Source organism: Podarcis filfolensis (genome assembly GCF_964270895.1).
Source record: "Podarcis filfolensis genome assembly, chromosome: 11".
NCBI lineage: Eukaryota > Metazoa > Chordata > Lepidosauria > Squamata > Lacertidae > Podarcis > Podarcis filfolensis.
The window spans coordinates 27,896,318-27,918,408 of NC_139613.1; the positions used below are offsets into that span (position 1 = coordinate 27,896,318).

The 22,091-nt window shown below is 40.6% G+C and overlaps 1 long non-coding RNA gene across 1 annotated transcript in view; it reads right to left on the reverse strand.

Annotated features, from left to right (window-relative positions):
- Nucleotides 1-22,051, reverse strand: part of LOC310744703 — a 22,493-nt gene extending 442 nt beyond the window's left edge. Inside the window, exon 1 of the long non-coding RNA XR_014539679.1 lies at nucleotides 21,901-22,051. This is a non-coding gene — a long non-coding RNA (uncharacterized lncRNA). The remainder of the gene's footprint in view (nucleotides 1-21,900) is intronic.
- Nucleotides 22,052-22,091: the final 40 nt, after the last annotated feature.

Below are 22,091 nucleotides of genomic sequence, written 5' to 3' on the forward strand. Positions count from 1 at the left end.
CATGTCATCCCAGTTGGTGACAATACCATGTTCAGAAGGATATTTTAGGGCCAGAATAACTCTTTTATAATTTCTATTAAAATTATTTTTCAATGATACAGTGGAACCTCGGTTGTTGAATGCAATCCGTTCCAGAAGACGGTTCGACTTCCGAAACATTCGAAAACCAAGGCGCAATTGCCAGTCGGCAAATTCCTTTTGAAAAATGGAGAAACACACCTCGGAAGCTGCTCAACTTCTGAGGCATGTTTGAAAACGGAAGCATTCACTTCTGGGTTGTTAGCATTCAGATTCCGAATTGTTCGGCTTCCGAAGCGTTCAACAACCAAGGTTCCACTGTATACTTATTGTATAAAGGCACAAAATAGAAATTGAATATAACAAGAAAGACAAAAACAAACAAACCAGAAGCCAGGTAAGTAATCATATTCATTCTTATGTCACGTCACTGTTGCCTTTTCTGTGTAGTTCTTGCAGGGTCCTTACATAGTATGTTATCAGGGTAATGCCACTATTTTAATTGGCCGGAAGAGATTGAAATATTGAAGGACAAAGTTCAGAGCAGAAATATAATTATGACATCCAAATTTGTGCTGGTGTATTGCCATATGTAATAAATGGCCACCAAACAGCAGAAAATACATCTGGTTTCCTTTTCCCTTTCATGACTACTGCCCTCACCACCAAAGTATCTGTTTTTCTGGCCCATACCAGCCACCATACCCTGATGCCTGGGGCAACCAACAAAAGAGGGGGATCACAGCATGAGGGACATCATTCCTGCCAAAACCAGCTTCACACGTTCTGGAGGCTTTGTCACTAAAAAGTGCAGAGATATCTGTGGTGATATTTTTAGAAGTTGCGCAAGGTTGTTTGGGCATAAGTTTGTTTGAAAGCCTTGGGGTGGGAGGGGGAAGCAAGGTGGCTTAGGGATCTACCTAGTGTGCAGAAATCCACATAGAGAGTTCTTAATGGCTGCCTATTAATGTGAAATATACTGTTGTTTCTCTTTCAGAAATTGAACATATGGGACAAAGCTCACTACCTCAGAAATTTAAATTTTCATTTCCTGTGTCACTGCACTTTTTTCTGGTTTGTTTTTATCTTGCTTTAAAATTTATTTTGAATGCATGTTTGAAAAACAACACATACATTTTAACCATAAATAACACTGTGTTCTCAAAGGCAAATTGAAGTAGGATTAAAAACAAATGCTTACATGGTTGTCATCAAACAAATGCAAGTTCAGCTTAATCTTTTCAAATATATCCACCCACAGGTAACTTTCCAAAGGCCAACTTACAGATCCCCAGCATTTTGACTGACCTGGGCTTAAACCTTGCAATTCTGCAGTATAGAAGCTAAATAAATGGGCAGGCCTGCCTTGCTCTTTGATGAACATTGACACAGAGACTACATTTGTAAATACACTTACTTGTGAATGTCGTATTGATTTCTACATTGATTTAACATTTATTTTCATGGGACTTTTAAGTAGGTGAGTTTAGGATGATGGCCAGAATCCTCTTCCAAACTGGTTCAAGTAATTCCCAAGACTGCAAAGCCCTGTTATCACAGCAATTGCATACATAGAAAGAGGACTGATGTTCTTTGGATGCACACTTTTCTTCCTGATATGTGTGAGTGCCCAGGAGCATAATTTGTTTTGCAGACCAGTTAGCTTAATGGCTGTTCCTGATAAATTAGTGGAAAGCATTATTAAAGTTATATTATCCAGGATGCAGAAGGACAAGTCTTGCTGAAGAATAATCAGCGAGTCTTCTGCAAAGGAAAGTCCTGTCTCACTAAATTTGTAGAGTTTATCTGAGAGTGTTAACATGCACATGGATAATGGTGATGTTTAACTGAACTTTCAAAAAGCTTTTGACAAAGGTCCTCACTAAAGGCTCTTGAGCAAATTGAGCAGTCATGGGATTGAGGGTTTTGTGGGTCCAGTACACTGTACATAGATTGGGTCTTCCGTCCCACATGCTAAAAAGAGGGGCGCAAATTTGCATGAAATTTGCATGTGTTTTGTGTGATATGCATATCTGCATCTTCTTTTGTGAGTGGGGTGGATGACCCAATGATAAATCAGGGGAGTTGGTGGTTAACAGTAATGTGGCCATGAGTGCCGAGGAAACCAAAGTATTCAGTGGCAAGAGGAAAGAGGTTGCTTGGAGATATCCTAGCCTTAAGTTCTCCAGGTCATAGTCTGAGATCACATAACAAAGTCACCTTCTTTAAACTATGCGGGTATTATTTGTGCCTGGATGGAAGGCCACCTAGGAACCTCATTTGTGCCACCTTCAGTTTTATAATGGAAGAAAATTGGGTTGCAAATGCATGTACTCAATAATAAATGAGCCATTTAGGGCTTTGGAAACATTAAAATGTGTGTGCATCCATAATTCTAATACATATTGGACTCTTTCAGTGTACATTCACAAAAATTCCAGTCTCATTGGAGGAAACAATTCTGTGTATACTTCAGGAGAATTTAGGGCTCCAGCCAAAGTTGGGCACTTTTACTTAAGTGCGTAAATCTCTCCCTCTGAAGTCCCATTTACTTCAACGGGAGAGACTTAAGCACTTAAAAGTGTGTAACCGTCTGGACTGTGCTCTCTATTTGTTGCTGATCTTGTTTGTAACAGCTCCTGAAAATGAATTGGCTTCTCTTTGAAATATCCTTTCCCCCAATAAAATGTTTGTGAAAGCATGAAAATATCCTCGGGAAGTAGGCAAACTGGGATAATCTCCCATTTTATACTGCTGCACATGCTTCTGAAATGCTTGGCTGTCTGTAATCCATGAATTACTATAGCTCTAATCTCCTTAACTGTGAAGAATCAGCTGTTTTTTTCAATCATTATTGATCTCATTGTCTGATCTGACTTGAATAGGCTCACACATACATCTAGACCCAGGACCTGCCTGTTTAAAAGCCTTACAGTGGTCACTGCAACAACAGCCACACTCTAGGTCAGTAGTCAGCAACCTTTTCAGACACAGGACCCACTTTTAACTCCAAGGTACATTTGGGGACCTGTTTCTTAATCGTTTACCATATATGTGAATAGTGGTAGTACTCCTGTTGCAACCCACCCTGGATCAGGCCATGACCCACCACTAGGTTCTGACACACCAGTTGAAGACCAGTGCATCAAATGAGCATGAAGAAATTAGCTATGTGAAATTAATTTAAGGGATATAACTATAAGGCAGGAACTAATTTAAACTAAAATAGACAGCACATTTCACACTGGTAGGTCATGAGTAGGTAACTGCTCTCAGAAGGAGTTTCACCAGGCCAATTCATTGTTTATATTTTTCGTACCTAATAATTTGGCAGTCATGCAAGCAGCATGGTAAATAAATCTGCATTTTAAAAAGCAGCCAAATAGTTAAAACAGACTAATAACTGAACTAAAATACTGTACTAGTAAAAGCAATCCATGAGCGACATTTTTGCTTCCCTTGACTGCACTGCCTCAAGTTAGGAGATCAGTTCAGATATATTTATTTCAATCTATGGGGTTTTCATTCAGATATGACTCAATACCACACCTGCTTGACTTCAGCACTAGAACAGCCTAAACCTTCTTCAGATCATACCCTGTTTCATTATATCTCCGAGCTGATCTACAGGGTCTGAAAATGCTCATAGTACAACCTTCCCAGGACTGTAGCACTTTATTATTATTTTTTTCATTTGGGGAAATTCTAAACAAAGACAACCTGCAAAACACATTCTAGCATGTCAGAGAGAAAGCTAGGCTAGGAGCCTTATCTCTAAGGTGTCCATGGTGGGGACCCAGGGCTAACATTGTCAGCACCTGTCAAAGCCCACAGCCTTGCAGGTGGCCCACTTCTAATCCTCTGAGGTTCCTGGCTCTGCTCCTCCACCTCCTTTCTGTTGCTGCCTGTTCACTTGCCCTCGTCCGAGCCTGCAAGCTGTGTCAGGAGTGGAAATATTCAACACATCTTCTACTTGCCTTATGCATGTGGTGCAAGACTGCCCAATCAACTATAACAGCACAACCTGAATTTGCTGGTATGAGATTGAATCCCACGTGAAAATAGTGTCACTCTGGAAGCATCCAGAGGTACCCCACAGGTGGGTTCTCTCTCCTCCCTTTGTCCAAACCTATGTGATTAGCACTCAAAGTCCCATTATGATGTACAAAGAAATGACATGCACAAAAGGAAAATGACATGTACAATGGTTGAGCATGATCCACCCAACACTGAAATGCAAGGGGGTATTTGTGTGCTTAAGTTGCCTTCTGAAATCAATTAGATTTAAAAGTGTTTCTCTGTGGCTGGATGACCCTGCTGGAACCCGTCTCTTCCCTGTTGAGGGAGACAGAAACATACTCTTCGATAAGGGATAAGCTTATGCAGCAAACTTGATAATTCTGCTCTGGGAGTGACATTAGCAACACTCATTCTCATCTCCATCAGATAATGAATAACGGGATAACAACTAGTAGTGCTGACATGAAAAAAAAAGATATTTTCAATTCACAAAATGGAAATTTTAGATTAATTATCCCCCCTGCCCTTAAGATAGTTTTGTGAAAGAACTGATGAACAGTCAAAATAAAGACCTTTCCCCTGCTGCTAGCTTAAGATGTTTAGCTGCAGAGCTTTTAGCTTTGTACTGTGAATTGTTCTGTTTTAGAAGTTTTGTCTGCTGCGCAGAGCCAGGCTGCAAACCCATCAATCAGTGATCAGTTATCAGTTCCAGATGACTGCCTACTTAAAATAAGTGAAGCCTGTAACAATAACCTCAGTCACTACTATACATGCAGAGCTGGTCTATCTAGTCTAGAATCGCTACTGATAGAGTCAGAGAGTGATGGTGTCCAAATTTCTCCTGCGGTGGCTTGTGGCTACATATGAATATAGTATCTGAAACAGGAGTTATTTTAAAACTCATATCTATTAGTGTGAACCACCCTGAGAAAACATTTTCTATTGTTTTTCCAGGTAATGTGATAGAGCAGTATGAAAATAGACTAGAAACCATGAGTGACATTCTGGCTCTAGAAAAGGAAATGGCAAATATTTCCATTCCTGCCATTGGCTTAAGTAGAGCCACTGCACATACTTCAAAACTTTGAATGTATATTAACAATGAAAATATATTTTGTAAAATAGGCCTAATGACAAGCGTATTATTAATGTACAAAAAATGAAGCATTGCAGCTTTCAGTGGGGTAAGTAGTGAAATTAATCACCAGTGTATGTTGGCACAACTCTGATGAAATAGATGGAATTGTACCAACGTTCTAGCGAAGGAACTGGGCAGAAGAGCTGCATTCTATTTACTAAATTCCTTTAAACCTGTATTGTACAATCCCTTTTTCTTTCTTTTACAAATCTTATAGTAGGTGATCCTAAATATTAAATGACATCCCTACCCCTCATAATGAAGCTGTTGATGTATCATACAAAGGAATCAAATCCTATGAACTCCTGAAGTATCAACAAGGTATTATGATAATACTAAATTAAAAGTCAGGACCCAACTGTCTGCCAAACTTCTTGAACAGTAAACCTCTGTGCTACAAGGCAAAAGGTTTATGATATGCTATAGGAGTCTGTTGTTGGAAAAATAATTATTGAAAACCCCCACTGCATGGGTTGCCCTAAAGAAACTGAGTTGTGTCTCTGGCTAAATGATGTGCAGTTCTAAAGCTCCTCCTATGCACTTCTCTGCATAATCTGAGCTCCTAGTTTAGGTTCTGCTGAAAACCAAATTACAGAGGGGTTTCAATTCTATACACACCTATATGAAAGTGGGTCCCATTGCAGTTAATGGGAATTCTCACTTGACATATAAAGGTAAAGGTAAAGGGACCCCTGACCATTAGGTCCAGTTGTGACCGACTCTGGGGTTGCGGCGCTCATCTTGCTTTATTGGCCGAGGGAGCCAGCGTACAGCTTCCGGATCATGTGGCCAGCAAGACTAAATCACTTCTGGCGAACCAGAGCAGCGCACGGAAACGCCGTTTACCTTCCCGTCGGAGCGGTACCTATTTATCTACTTGCACTTTGACATGCTTTTGAACTGCTAGGTTGGCAGGAGCAGGGACTGAACAACGGTAGTTCACCCCGTCACAGGGATTCAAACCGCCAACCTTCTGATCGGCAAGTCCTAGGCTCTGTGGTTTAACCCACAGCGCCACCCGCGTCCCTGACTAGACATATACAGGAGGGCATAGCCAGCAACTAATCTCTATTCAGGACTGGGTAATGCAGTATTCACATAAAGCATTCAAAAACAGGCAGGAGGAAAAGCATCAGATAACACCAAAGAGGGAGAGGATCTAAAAGAGAGTCCTCAAATGTTGGTTAGGAAGACTACTTTGTTTATCTTAACAGATGGCAGAAATATCCATAGCTTGAGTAGAGAGTTTTAGTGTTCTTCAAATATACACTTCTTCCTAATGTCAGAGGCCCTAGTTGGCCTTCCTCCTGAAAGTAAGTTTTGGTTCCTTTTCATTATTCCTAATACGGCAAATGGATTTTTTCTGTCAAACTGACATGGTTTTCTCATGCTAGTGTTTGTGCATATGCATTTATAACCTAAGAAAGGTTCTGCTAGATTGGACCAAAGGTCTATTCTGCTTCCCACAGTAACTGGTCAAGTCCCTCCCGAAAACCCACCAAGGGGCAGTAAGGCAATATTGGCCTGGTGTGTCCCCCCCCTCTCCAGGAGTGGCACATGAAAATGAGGTCCTTAATTTGCTCCAGAGGGCAAGAAGGTTGTGACCAGGGATGACCGATAGCTGAAATCAGTTTGAAAAACAAATTTTAAACGCATTAGCACAAAAGCGGTGAATGCACTTCAGTTATGAAAGGTGCAACTATAGTCCACAAAGAATGTTAAAGGAAAATTAAAAGCGCATTATACATAAATGAACATTGGAGAAGGAAAAGTATAAGGAACACTACATGCAGGGAAATCTAAAATATACTGATTACATGACAAAGCAGGATATGAATATGCAGTATTAAGGCACAAGATGGAATAGCTGTTAGCTGTTCTCTGCAAAGATCATATTGCTTAATATTGAGATTAACTACAATTTAGCTTTTAACTTAACTCTAAAAAAAATGTGAAATATCAGATAAATGACTATTACAAACAATTATTATGGTATGAAAAACTAGCAGCAATCTTAACTGTTATTTGAGTCTACTTTGATTTACCACCTAGAATTTCAACCAGCAATTTATTCTAAAGGTTAAGTAAAGAAAGAGGAACGAAAAGATTATAGCTAACTATCCAAGTAGAGGACCAGAGGAAGAGCTCAGAGAAGAGTTGAGAGATGAATCCAGGATGCAGTGTATAGAATCCAGATGAAGAGATACAAAGGCTGAAAAATAACGTAATAGAATTTGGCTTCATAAGGAAACAAGAAAAAACTATACACACCAAGCATGTAAAATTGAATGCACAAGTTAAATATATGCAAGTCAAAGGCTTACTGTATGTGTGTATATTACATATTATGTATGTGTATGGGGTGTGGCTGTAGCTGCCATCGTGATGAGTTCCTGCACTTCAAATATTTACTACACCAGCATTTTGTTTTCAGAGGTATACTGCCTCTGCACTTAGAGGCACCATGTAGCTGGCATTGCTAATAGTTGTGGACAGACTTACTCTCCATAAACCTGTGTAGCTTTTAAAAAAGCCATCTAATCTAGTGGCCATCACTACACCTTGTAGTGATGGTTGGTTACAGCGTGATGCTGATAACACCAAGGTTGCAGGTTCGAGCCCCATATGGGACAGCTGCATATTCTTGCATTGCAGGGGGTTGGACTACATGATCCTTGGGGTTCCTTCCAACTCTACAATTCTGTGATTCTGTGAGGTTATTTTCCCCTCACTCACAGCTCTCTGGGTCATGGCTTTTAACAGCAAAGAGGAATGTGTATGGAGAATATGCCACAGGGGGGAAACATCTCTGTGCTTCATTTTGTTTTATTGTAATCTATAGTATATTTTCTCTGTTGCTGACTAGCCAGTTCCCTTAAATGCACCTTTTCCCTCTTCTTAGCTGTTTGAGAAACCTATAAATACTTAAGTAACAGCATTACTGTAAAACTAGCTGTAGAGGAGCACAGTGTACTTATTGGAATGATGCCCCATTATTGCTCCACTTCCATTAAATGTTTACTTTAGTCCTTTTAGAAGTCTTTGATGGCTAAAGGTCAGCCTTCTAGCCTTAGAAAAGCATCTTAGGAAGTAATTTTTGAAGTGCCATGTATACTTCTCATTCTTATTCATGCACTCTTCCACTAAAACTTTAGCCCTTTAGTCATCCTGATGACGAGAAAAAGGGAACAGGATGAAAGAGAAAAGAAAAATGTTCACAGACTGTCAAAAGCCAAAGTAAAAAACAAGAGCCACCTTTTTAAAACTGCATTGTTGAGGCCATCCTAATTCTGCATACACATTAAAAAAAAAACATTTTTTTGCAATTGGGTATGTCGGAAACAACACACACCTGAACACCCTGCATTGTGATTTTTTTAGGGTGCTCTCCCAAGTTTCAATTCCTGTCCACTCAGGGATATGTTTGGATCACATATGTAATCACTCTTAATTTGGACTGCTGTAAGTATTTTAATGTCATAAAACAAGAGGAACAAGCAGCCAAGTCTAGTTTGTAATGCCGGTACAGGAAGTCCTAATGCTGGATTTACAGCAACCCTTCATCCCATGCTGGTAAGTTTTATATCACAGGGCTCCTATGCAAAGGAGAGAAGGTAGAGCTGTGCATTTTTGAACATATTGCACGGCTGGAGAACTGCATTGCAAAATGTGGATAAGTGCAAATTTCAAAGGATAATCGTGTATCATTTTGCATATTGTTCCAGAAAATGTGGATTTGCTCAGTTTTCCTTTAAATGCAAGAGGAATTGAATTTCTCCCCCATCTCTAGTAGATGCTTGGGAATCTGAGGGTTGGGGGATCAGCCAAGAGGGCTTTTAGAAAACAAAACCTTAATAGCCTGTCAGGATGGGTGGAGCTATATGAAGGAGGGGAGAGGAGTTCTCAGTTTCATACATTGATTCAAAATAAACTGGCATCTCTTTGGCTGCAGATTTCTAGTAAGGTATCCAACGAAATTCTACTCAGAGTTAGACCCATTGACATTAATAGCCCTAAGTTACCATGCCCATTAATTTCTGTGGGTCTGCTTAAGTAGATACAAATTCTTTTATTTCTTATTAATTTTATTAATTTATTCATTGTTTTCTGGGCATCACATGACACTAGAGCAGCATTCACTTGAGTGGTTCATACAGAAACTGGACTGCATCCCATGTATGTATGAAATTGGCAACATGTTCCTGTCTTCTAAGCAGTGGCAGAAGTTGTTTCTTCGCTAGAAAATATCAGCCTGGGTAGACAGTCTTTTGCACAGATTTCATGTAGCCAAAAAGGGAGGAATCATTTTGCCAGTATTTAAACTTTGCATTCAAGCATGTGATCAGTCAAACCCACACAGATGGCTACTGATACCCTTATGCTTTCAAGACTGCTTTGTTCAATATCACACCAATCAGGTTATCTGCAGAGAAAATTAGAATAAAAATGAAGATAATGGTTGCTTTATTATTTAATGGCCAAGGGTCAAGTTGTCAAAGGCAAACATGGCATTTAGGTAGTTAATTATTTTAAAATAGCCACAAGAAAAAATACAAGTGCAATTCATTAAGTGCTGTTTGCTGTGCATCCTCCATTCATTTCAGTGTGAAGTACTTGTTTGTGTTCCAGTTTGTATTGGGAAGAATGGAGGTTATGAACCAATCCTGTTTGAGGGTTTGCATCCTCTGTCTTAAAAAAAGAACTGAAAGATGAGAAAATATTTTAAGTTGATTAACCACCTCACATTCATTTATTAGCTGGTGCCTGTTAAATATATATTCAAGAGAGGTAACAGCTTTGCTTACAAAATAGCTTACATGTATACATACAAAATGTGTGCAGTTGTTAATATCATATTATTACAAGGAAATGTTCTTTAATATTTGTTGTCGACTTCAGAATGTAGAGTATGGAACATTCCCTATTACAGTAACACACCAGAGCCAAAATGACTTTAAAATGAACACGTTAAAAGCCCATCTGCACACTACTGTGAATTGAATGGTCAACCTTCAAAAGATATATTGATGTTGCTTCCAGTTTCCCATTGAGCACTGTCAGTGGCTTCTATATCTGCAAGATAAGATTATGTGATTCTTGTCAAGTCCTGAAGAATCATGACCTGAAGTGTTATATTGCACTGACTTATATAGTACTGGGTACTAAAATGGTAAATCCAAAACTGAGTTACTAGATCTTTATATGATGTAAAGAGACAATGTAATTTGACTTGATCTACACAGGATATTCATTAAAGGATGTTATACTCAGCAGCAGCATAAGATTAAAGAAGAGATAAATAGATGAACATAAGAAGAATCCTTCTGGTTCAGTCCAAAGGCCTGTGTAGTTCAGCATTCTGTTCTTATAGCGACCAATCAGATGCTTTTGGGAAACCCACAAGCAGGAAATGTGCGTAATAGCGCTCTCATTTGTAATAGTTGCGCCTATTCCTCCTAGATTCTTATTTGTTTTGAAACACATCTTTATTTAAATTTCTACATATATCTGAATAAGCTAGCAGGTGTTATTTTTTTTAATGTACCTGGTATTGTATATGGAAGGGAGAAAAGATTAAATTAGCTTTAGCTACTTAGCATGAAACAAAGGCGGAAGGAGGTATGCCACGTGGCTATGCTCTCTTATGCAACGAGACTGAACTTTAATGGGTACAGTCCCTGGTTTTTGATATTAAGATTTACCGTTGTTATAGACTGGGAGTCACTGGACAGCAAAAAAATATAGTGTACACAAACCCTTTTATTTTGTCAAGTCTGAAAGTGTCTATCCATATCACCACTGACTTCATTCATCTTTAATGACAGGTTTAGCATTGCAAATAAGACCTCTCTATGGATGAAATATGGTATGGTGAGATTTATAGATATAATCAAAGGCAGCTATTGTGTGAGCCAATATGACATCAAGCATGGAATGAATCATGATAATCCTCAGTCTTTGCACTTAAAGCATTTTGTAAATAGTGGAACCGGAACCCTAAGGGGTGCGCTGGCTGAATTTGAGAAATGGTTTACAGAACCAAAAATAACAAAGAACCATTATCAAAATATTATCACATCATTATTATACAATTTTCTATCAAGATGGGGGAAAGTCTAGTAGGAGCTCACTGAATCAAAATATTTTTAAAAGGTTGGGTGAACTCTATGGGCTTTTTTGTTGTTGAAAAAAGTAGATTTTCCCATTGCAAATTTTCCTGTCAAACACGCCACACTAAAAAGGAAAACGCCAAACAAACACAAAGCATGCTTTGCTACTTGCTTATACAATGTAAGTTTCCCCCTCTCCTACCCCTGTATGGCCCATGTGCCTTCCTCAAATCCACTCCAGAGGATTGGGGGAACCCCTAATATAGGTTTTAGGGGGTGCACAGGGGGAGGAAAGGGGTAAGTTCTGTAAATCATTGTTTTGATGGGTCATGTTAACTGGATACTGCCAGGTGTCTTTATTTATTTAGGGTCTGCACATGTGAATTGTTTTTTCCTGAATAATTTTAAATCATTTTAATGGATGATGATGCACTGAGTTCTGTTCTCCATACATCCCCAGTGTACAGTGTATTTGTTTAACGCTAAAGTTTGCAGTTCTACTAATGCACTGCCATGGCCCAACCAAGACAAGGAAAACACACATCTGTTAGTTAATTCTTTATCGGCAAGAGACACAGGGATGGTCCAGGAATCATTGCATGGATCGCCAGTGCACGCATTCTTTCCCTCTCCCTCACATGGTGGCGCCGGTGCCTCCTCCCTCCCTCCTCCTGGCTTCTCCCCACCCTGACTAGAGGAGGAAGGGGGCTGGGCTTTGTTGGTGCCAGCAGTAGTAGCGCTCGAGCAACTGCTATTTTAAGCAGCCCCTCTCTGGAGCCCTTTTGCGTGCGACTGGCGCCAGCCCCTGCCACTTGCAAGACACAGGTAGGCAGCCACCGGGGCGCGTGGTGCTCTTGCATCATTTCCCCCCCAAAAAAATATAGTCCGGCCCCCCACAAGGTCTGAGGGACAGTGGACCAGCCCCCTGCTGAAAAGGTTTGCTGACCCCTGCTTTAGGCAGGTGTTCACAGATCTGGGCCTTATGGAGCAGCTGCAGCAACAGTGGTGCGCTTCCCCTCCTCTGATGGGTTCTGCGCCCACAACCTGAGACTTCTTCTGCAGGAAATTGTCACTGCTTTTCCCTCTTCTTCTTTTTTTATATAATATATTTATTAAAATTTTACAAAAACGTAAATTTGCAAAATACCAAAAAGAAAAAAAAGAAAAAGAAAAAGAAAAAAGAAACATACAAAATTACATAAAAGAGAAAAAAGAAAGATACACATACAGAATACAAGAAAAAAAACCGAATAGATACAAAAGAATTAAAAACAAACCCATTTTTTGTAACTTTAAACTCATTAGCTTGTTTTCTTGACTTCCTCACACCTCCCCTTTTTGTATTCCCATTTCAATAATCAGATCAGCAAATCCTTACCCTCTTTCGTTTATCTTAACTCTATATCTTAACATATTATAGCTCTATATTTTCATCCCTTATTAACTCATTTTTGCATATTCTCACTAACTTTGTTGCTAGTGCCTCTTATTTTCAATCCAACATAATTTTTAACATTCATTAATTTTACAATGTTTCTGAAGATAGTCTTTAAATTTCTTCCAATCTTCTTCCACCAACTCTTCTCCCAGGTCTCGGATTCTGCCAGTCATTTCCGCTAATTCCATATAGTCCATCACCTTCATCTGCCACTCTTCCAGGGTGGGTAAATCTTGTGTCTTCCAATACTTTGCAATAAGTATTCTTGCTGCTGTTGTTGCATACATGAAGAAAGTTCTATCCTTCTTTGGCACCAATTGGCCGACTATGCCCAGGAGAAAGGCCTCTGGTTTCTTCAGAAAGGTATATTTAAATACCTTTTTCATTTCATTATAGATCATCTCCCAGAAAGCCTTGATCTTTGGGCACGTCCACCAAAGGTGAAAGAATGTACCTTCATTTTCTTTACATTTCCAACATTTGTTATCGGGCAAATGATATATTTTTGCGAGCTTGACTGGTGTCATGTACCACCGGTATATCATTTTCATAATATTCTCTCTTAAGGCATTACATGCCGTAAATTTCCCTCTTCAAGCCCCTCCTGGTTCTACAAGATGGGTCGAGGAGAGAGGGAATCTACAGACCTGTTGCTTGCCTGAACCGTAGCCAGCGGCGTAGCGTGGGTTGTCAGCACCCGGGGCAAGGCAAGTAATTTGCACCCCCTAACCCAGGGTAAGGCAAGTATTTTGTGCCCCCTAACCCCTAACCTGCCGCCGCTGCCAGCTTCTTCTTGCTGCTGCCTGGGCTGGTCTGGTGTGGTTCTCTCCTGCGCTCAGCGCTGCGCTGGGCGGCCGCTGCACTGTCTCTCCCCCAGATAGTCCCTCGCTCTCTCTCCGCACTGCATGCCTGGCACCCACCCCCTCCACAGTGGGCGGCGACCCGGCGGCTCGGATCGGATTCACACAGCCAGCACTGCAGTGAGAGAGAGTGAGTGAGCCAGGTAGGGGCAGAGAGCTGTGAGTGCGAGCGCGCCCCCCCAGATGTTGCGCCCGGTGTGGCCGGCCCCCCTGCACCCCCCACGCTACGCCACTGACCGTAGCTTATTCCTCCACATCGCGCATGCTTTCCTCCACTTCAGACTGCTCTGACTCTCCCTCCTCCCCTAGCTCCTGCTTGCAGTTGGCATGACACCCCATAAATCACTGGTACCCTTTCCTTGGTCACTCCCCTGGTCCCTTGCTCTCACAACACACCCCGGAGCCCTGCCAATTCTTGACATACTCTTGCATAGGCTAATTACATTGTGAAGTGGAATTCTAAAACTCCTTACTAAGAAGCAACTCTACAATTGTGTGGCTTCCTTATACACATCTTTCCACTTATTAGCTGAAATGTTTGGCTTCAACAGGTCAGTACAGTGGTACCTTGGTTCTCGAACTTAATCTGTTCCGGGAGTCCGTTTGACTCCCGAAACCGTTCAAAAACCAAGGCGTGGTTTCCGATTAGCTGCAGGAGCTTCCTGCACTCAAGTGGAAGCCGCAGAAGCTGCGTCAGATGTTTGGCTTCCAAAAACATTCGCAAATCGGAACACTTGCTTCCAGGTTTGCGGCGTTCGGGAGATGATTTGTTCGACAATTGTTCGACAAGTTTGGGAACCAAGGTACCACTGTATGTTGATTCTAAGAGTTGCTGTGCCAACAAATGAGTGTATAAGCTGAAGGATACAAATAGCCATGCCAGGGATCATCACAAAAATTGTTATGTTAGCAGCGTGAAGATCTTATAATCACATTACTGACCAGTATATGAAGACATGGGTCTTTAGGATTTAGGCGCTAGTTCCACTACCTTCAAATTGCCCAAACTTGTTTATCATCAGTATAATGAGGCCACAGTCATAGTTGGTGTGCTATCTCCCACCTGTGCATGCCAAACTGAAAAGTGAGTACCTGTAAACTAATACTGATAAAACACACCAGTTCTGATGTGTGTCACTTCTAGGACAGGAGATTGGATGGAATCCACGGAGGGATCAGGATAGTTAAACACACTTCATAAGGAGTTTAGAGAAAATATAAATGTATCTGCTGGCAGGCTAGTGAAACTGGGTATCCAGCAAGAACCCCTCTCCCACCTGCACTTTGGCTTTATAACCATGGATTTGTTGGTTTCGTGTTTACTCCCTTGAACAGATATGAAGGATCTATTTTACCTGTTGAAGGCCAAAATTCTTATGGGGTAAAGTGTTGGAGGTTGCACACTGGCAATTGGTAGATCTATAACCAGTGGCAGGCAGCATGCCACTCCATTCTCTCTCTCTATGCCACTCTTTACCGCCTTCATTGCCACCCCCATGAAACCAGAGAATTGTAGAATCGGAAGGGATCTCGAGGATCATCTAGTCCAACCCCCTGCAATGCAGGAAATCTTTTGTCAGCTAAAGGGGAGAAAGATTGAGCAGCTTATGATGAGGCATCCTGAGGCCAGAATGAGGAGCCATTTTAGCAAAGCAATTTTTATCCTAAAACAATGTTGTAGGACACAGCTGCCCTATAGAGCAGCGCTCACCCCAAGGTCTGACCTCAGGGCCTTCCTTCTCCTATTCATGTAGTCTGACTTAAAACATTCATAGAATAGGCTGTCTCCTTTATTATGCAGTAATTTGGGTGGGATTTATGAAGGCTTAAAAAAATTTCAACCCTATTGCCATCTCACTTTACCCAATTATCATGCAGATTTTTATTCTAATGTCACTCTAATGGTGTTTCAGGGGTCAGAATGCCACTTTTAGCTCTGCCACATCTTTAAAACTTTTGTACTTTGGAAAGGATTTAAAATACTATGTAAAACATCTGCTATAAGAACAAAAGGCATAATCTTAAAAAAGGGTGCAACTTCTCTAGAAATATACATTTCTGCATTGTGGAGCAAACACTTCTGAGATTAATTCCAGTGTATTTTACAGTCTTAATCCTTGTTAGGTTCCTCTTGGTTGACCCTGAATAAAATCTAACTAGGGGTGACCAAAAAATATGTCCATCAACTTTGCTCATGCATTGCAACATAAAAACTGACTGGAGTCATTGACTACAGGTGAGAATGAGCAAAACTACCCAAGAAAAATATGCTGGTTTGTGGATGCTCATTCACTCCACTTTTGTCTGTCACCTTGATTTTCAGATTGGGCATTCATGGAGAAAAGGGATGTGAACTGAAAAAATAGTGTGTGTCTTTTATAAGACAGCATCATGTTATGTTTCTCCCTTTACAGAAATTTATGTTACACGGTATTAGACCATGGGCTAAGCTTAATGTAACATGATACATTAAAAACTGCACATCATGATTGCAATGTGTGTCAGAACAATGAATTGTTATATCAGATCTCCCTTCATCTGTGAGTAGGGCCCCTTTGTAAATCATCCACAAAGGGATGCATTTGCTCCTTAATGGGTGTGCATAAATCCCATTCTCTCGTGCTACCCTGCACCCTCTTCTAAGGGTTTGTCTCAACTGGAAACGTGCTAGGAAACAATAATGTTGATCCTTTATACCACACTCATTGAAAGGGCAAAAATATAACCAGTCTTTTAACACAGGCATAACTTAATATACATATGCAGCCTGATACTACAGATAAAAACTTAGATTGAAGCCAATTTAGATGTTCTTTTATATGTCCTCCTAACCATGGGGGAGATGCCTATTTGTGATCCACTCCTTTGTGACTGAGTTCAGGCTTATATGATCCAGCTTGTGGGCAGCGGCCAAGTGCAATGGTCTTTTCCTTGGAAGTGGTGTGTGTGCGTGCGTGCGTGCACACACACACACACCAGGAGCATTGTCAATTCCATTAAAAAGACTCACATGATTGGCTCCATCCTTGTACAGTGGTACCTCGCAAGACGAATGCCTCGCAAGACGAAAAACGCGCAAGACGAAAGGGTTTTTCGTTTTTTGCGTTGCTTCGCAAGACGATTTTCCCTATGGGCTTGCTTCGCAAGATGAAAACGTCTTGCGAGTTTGCTTCCTTTTTCTTAAATCCGTTAATACCCAGCGAATCCGCACTCCACAAGACGAAAAAATCGCTAGACGACACAACTCGCGGAACGAATTAATTTCGTCTTGCGAGGCACCACTGTAGTTGTGTCATTTAAATTTTCTCCCACCTGTACATTAGCTGCTCATGGACAGGCAGTGAAAATGTCTACAGGACATCTGAATTCCCTGAAAATCAGCTATACACCAGACTTTGTGGTTTGCAGGCCACAAATAGGTCCTGATGTGTAGCCAGAAGCCTTTTTCCCCTTTGAATAGCAGATACTCCCATCTCATGCCATATCATCTGATATACACTTCCTATTTGGGTACCCTGCACCTTCAAGCCCTCCTGAACTTCTGTTCATGAAACTGTTATCTGTGCATGCATAATGGCGGTCGTAAATGTACGCACCTCAGCTAAGCTGCAAAGTGAATGTAGCTTACATGTTCAAATCCGGAAAAAGCTGGTTCGAGGGAAAATACATTAAAAGTCAGCATTTCTCAAGGAACTACAAGACAAATTAGGATTGTGGCCAGCATCATGGTTTCAAACACCAGTGGTGGGAGTGTACTGGAGCCAGAATAAACGATGTATACACAGCCTTCCTTTTGAGAAAATATGTATAGGGTTCCAGTGTAAATTACATAAGCTTTAAATAAAAGCTATACATAATTCATAATTTGTGTTTGTGGCATTGATAAATGCCACAGGCATTTAAAGTACACCATGAATAAACATTAAATAAAATTTTATTCTGGATGTGATTTTTTTTTCCTTTCCAAATTTTCCTTGCAATGTCTTGTTTGCAATGGGAGCTGCAGAGGGGGAATCCTTTTAGCAAGCACTTTAAACAAATAATGTGAGCCATCCAACCTAGAACACATTTATACTGTAAAGTACTCATATTTCAGTTAATTAAGCTGAATTAAGTATTGGAGCTGAACTGGCTTCTGATCTGTATACTGTATATACTAGCTTCCCTTTGAATAGCTTCCCTACAATATTCCCAAAACACACTGGGGGAAACATTAATTAAAATGGTTAAGAATACGTTACAAACAAAGTGTTCAAAGGAGCACCCGACAGTTATGGAGTCTTGGGGAACTATCTTAGGCACAAGAAGCTGGCGTAAAGCAAGCCAGGGTAAAGTTACACCAGAGCCAAATCCCATTAAGTAGGGGGGCTGCTGCTCTGCCTAAGCCTGGAAGAGGAAAAATAAGCCTTTAAAATAGTGTTCTATGCCTGAGTGCCAGGCCACATGACAAAATTGAATGGACATAGGATCAAGGCTAAGTCCCCTTTCTTTGGTCCTGCCCCCTTATACCCACTTGTTAAGACCTACATCAGCCTTGACAGATTCAGTTCAGCCACCTGAGCAAGTTATGATGGGATATTTTTGGTTGAGCCAGGGCTGGCAACATGAAGCTTGCTGAGCTCAGCTGAGCCGGAGATCCACTGTAATGCTGCATCCTCAATGGCTTATCCCAGTGGATCTTGAAATGTGATTGCCCCCTAAATGCCTACATAAACGTTCATCTGGAGGAAAGCTAAAATCTGGCTGCCCCATTGCCTGCAAACCTTAACTCCCAAATCATTGTGTTGCCTATGAATATTCTAATTACCAAAGCAGAAGTTGGAGAATACATATTTTGTTTTGTTCTGCAAGTGACATAAGCTTAAAATAAATATTATACACAATTCCTAATTAATTTGTAAGTGTCATTCATTAATATCTCAAGTATTCCATGACTATACACTTAAAAACAACAACCTGATACCAACAAAGGGGACAAGATCTGGGGTGGAGAGTGAAAAGAGAAAGCAGGGGAGATAAAAAATTGAGAGGAGGGTAGATGGTGGGAGTAGAACAAAGGGGCAGAAAGCAAGCAAAGTGCAGAGAAGCCAGCACTATCAGGGAATATGGGTGTAGTTACTAGAGCATGAATAGAAAGAGAAACAGGAGAGAAGGGGTATTTGGGAAAGGAGGAGCCAAGGAGGAAGAGAGACTTGGGAAGAACTTTATCTGCTGCATGTGAACAAGAAGGGAAAGGAAAAGTAAAAAACAAAGAAACAACAGTAGCCACAAAGGATGTGTGACTTTATTTCACTTTCAATTTTCCCTTTGACGGATGCCTTGTACATAGCCCTGAAGGTCTGAACACATCATGTTGTTGTTTTTTAAATTCTCATAGATAAACCATAGCATATCTGACCCTACAATAACCCATCATAACTAATACATTTAAAGTGCATGGGAGGGCAGGAACCTGACACCTGCATCGTAACTTCTGTTATCCAGTACAAGTGGCCATAGGTTGTATTTAGAGGCAAGCTGTAAATTTATCACACTGTACTTTGATTCAGTAAAGAGTAGTTCATAGTAGGCTTCCAGTGACCTTGTGTAATTGTATCTCTTCATCTCTATATTTAACACAGAACCACATGGGAGGTGAGCTGAGATTTCAGGAAAGTTCTTACTTTCACAACTTCTTCACATGCTTTTCTTGATCCAGAATAGATTCCTTTTAAGTTCGCACCCTTGGTTAAAACTTGTTCCAATGCTTCAGCAAGGGATACAGCTGCCATTCTATGCTGGTCTTTCATACTGCCAGGGAAGTCTTAAGTAGTTTGATCTTCTCTCTTTGATTGGCTTGGTTCACACCTAACACCAAGCTGTGGTTTATTTAAGTTGTACAAGTTGTTTTTCCAAAGTTTACCTTATTTTCCAGCTACTCATTACAGTACTTGTATGTTTGGTGAGCATTTGTAGTGGGGTGGTCAAACAAACCATGGTAAAGGAAGGTTGCTGGCTTCAAACATAATACAAAGCTATATTTAAAACAAATCAAGGTTCATAAGCCAACAACAAACCATGACTACAGATCATGGTTTGTTGGCAGTAAATGAATCATAGTTAAGCTGCTGGGCTGTGTTCACTTATTATGCTAGCTAAACCATGGTGATGGTTTAGTGTTATATGCTAATCAGTGTGAGTGCTTATTGGCTACCCCTGCTATACTAGATAGGCAGGGCTCTTTTAATGTTCTTATGACTGTTTTCAGAATGCAGGTTTTAATTCAGTGGAAGATTTCTGGCAAAGTAGAGGAATACTAGACTATACTGTCATTTTGTCTTGTTGCCACTGAGAAAATAATATATTAAGGAGTATGTTAGTGTAATGTTTCCATGATTACTGACCTAGATGTTTTTGTAAGGAAAGCTCTGACGGAGCGGTGAAAGAAAGGCAGAGAAAAGGTGAACATAATTTCAATATAGATGGAAAAGACTGGAAGGTACAACCTGTGATGCTGTGCAGGTTTCACAATCATGATGGTTCCAAATTGTTATACAGTATAGGCAGGTAAGTAATATGTAGCAGTTTTCTACTGCTTCAGAGCAAGGGTGAGAAGAAGGTAGATTGGAGTCTACTGGTAGATCACTGGGTAATTTACAGTAGATTGACAATGGTTTCTGACTTCCAATCATTTAACAAAAGCAACAGCAAAAATGCCCCCCCCCCATTTTAGGCTAGTGGAATCCTTGATTTGTAGTTCAGTATTAAGTCACAGATTTGTACTTGTATATACAGGCACTCCAGTATACACTTTGTGGAGTGTGGTCGGTAGTTAAACTGCTTGGGAGGATGAAAGACAAGATATACTTTAGAAATAAATAAATAGCTTCCTGCCACCATTTTGCACTTGATTCCAGTTAGAACCAGTAAAAGAAAGAAAGATAGAAAAAGAAAGAAAGAAAGAAAGAAAGAAAGAAAGAAAGAAAGAAAGAAAGAATATCCCGTAAGCCTGAAGTCTGGCCATGCCTGTTTTAGAATATTCAAAGCCTTTGTTACAACAATACTGTAAAGCAGGGAATTAAGCAAATTCATGGAATATAAGGTTATCAATGGATCTTAGTCATTAATGCTCCAAGAACAGAAGTAGCATGTTTCTGAACAACAAGGCGAAAGACTCTTGCCCTCATGTCCTTTTCAGTGGTGGCCTTACGCTTATGGGAAGCTTTCCCCATGGAGGCATACTTGGCACCATAGTTATCTAGTTTTAGGCACTGGCCCAAACCTTTTCTCTTTACATGGACCTTTGGTCCTTAATTTGAAGGGCAACATTGTGGTCTTTTTTACTGAGGTGGGATTTGAAGTCCTGCCTTTTATTTGTACAGCTGTGCTTTTAGGCTTTCATAGTTGTTTGCTGGACATTTGATGGACTCTGGGGGTACTTCTAGATGGGAGTTTGTTGTGAAAGTGGGGTTCACCTTTTTTTCCAGCTTTCACACAACACTGGTGCCATCAGAATGCCATCCTGTATTTCTCCCCATTAAAGATGGCCTTAGCCTATTGTGAGCACAGGAAAGGTATAAGCTGGAAATACCATTTCCAAACAAAAAGTGGTGGCTTTTGTAAGAAGAGGTCACTACAGATACATAGTTTCTTACGAATGGATACCTGTTGCCTCATTCATTCAAGGTACTCTACAATCCTACTGTTAATTTGTGCCAACGTGCAACAGTGTAGGTTGGCTCCCACATTAGCAGAGCACTGTGCAGGAATGCTCTGCATAGTTGCAATCCTACACACATTACCTAGGAGCTAGTTTTACTGAACATAGTGGGAGTTACTTCCAAGTAAACATAGACAGGATTGCATTGTGTGAGGCCTACTAGTGACTCACACAATTTCAGTGTGAATTGTCCAGGAATTAAAGAGTCTTAAGGAACTTGCAGTGGGTTTCTAAACTGAAGTAACTATTTGTATGAATGTAGCTTTGAGAATTTGGAAAAAATACCCCTGAGCAACAACAGTACACCTGAAAGCATTTTGGATCCTGGTAAGGAACGAACTTGCACTTTTGGAATTGAAGCTGCATTCTCTCTTAAATCCTGGGTGTCTACTTACATTATGGAAGTAGAGTTCTGCATTATTTTATTAATACTACTGCCCCAATTTTGTCATGGCGTTTGGCTAAAACAAACTTATGAACTTTTTTTTTTAACGTGGTGTGTCAGAACCCTCACTGTGGGCGGCGACAAGGTTATTAACGTCAGAACATCACAAAGCATAACGGAAAACAAGAGAAAAAACAAGAGAAAGAGCTACGTTTGTATGGGGAGTTTGTACCGTGAGGTGGCCTTTCAGGCGCGCGTTGACTAACGCTCCTTCTCCTCCAGCCATAGCAAACTGCCATAGCAAATTTGTGGCGGGAAAAAACAGCGATTATAGCCTCTTTCCTCATCTATGGACATGATAGGACTTGAAGCAGCGAAACAGCTCCACGTATTTCCCGCCCTAAATTATGAACCCGTCCTTTA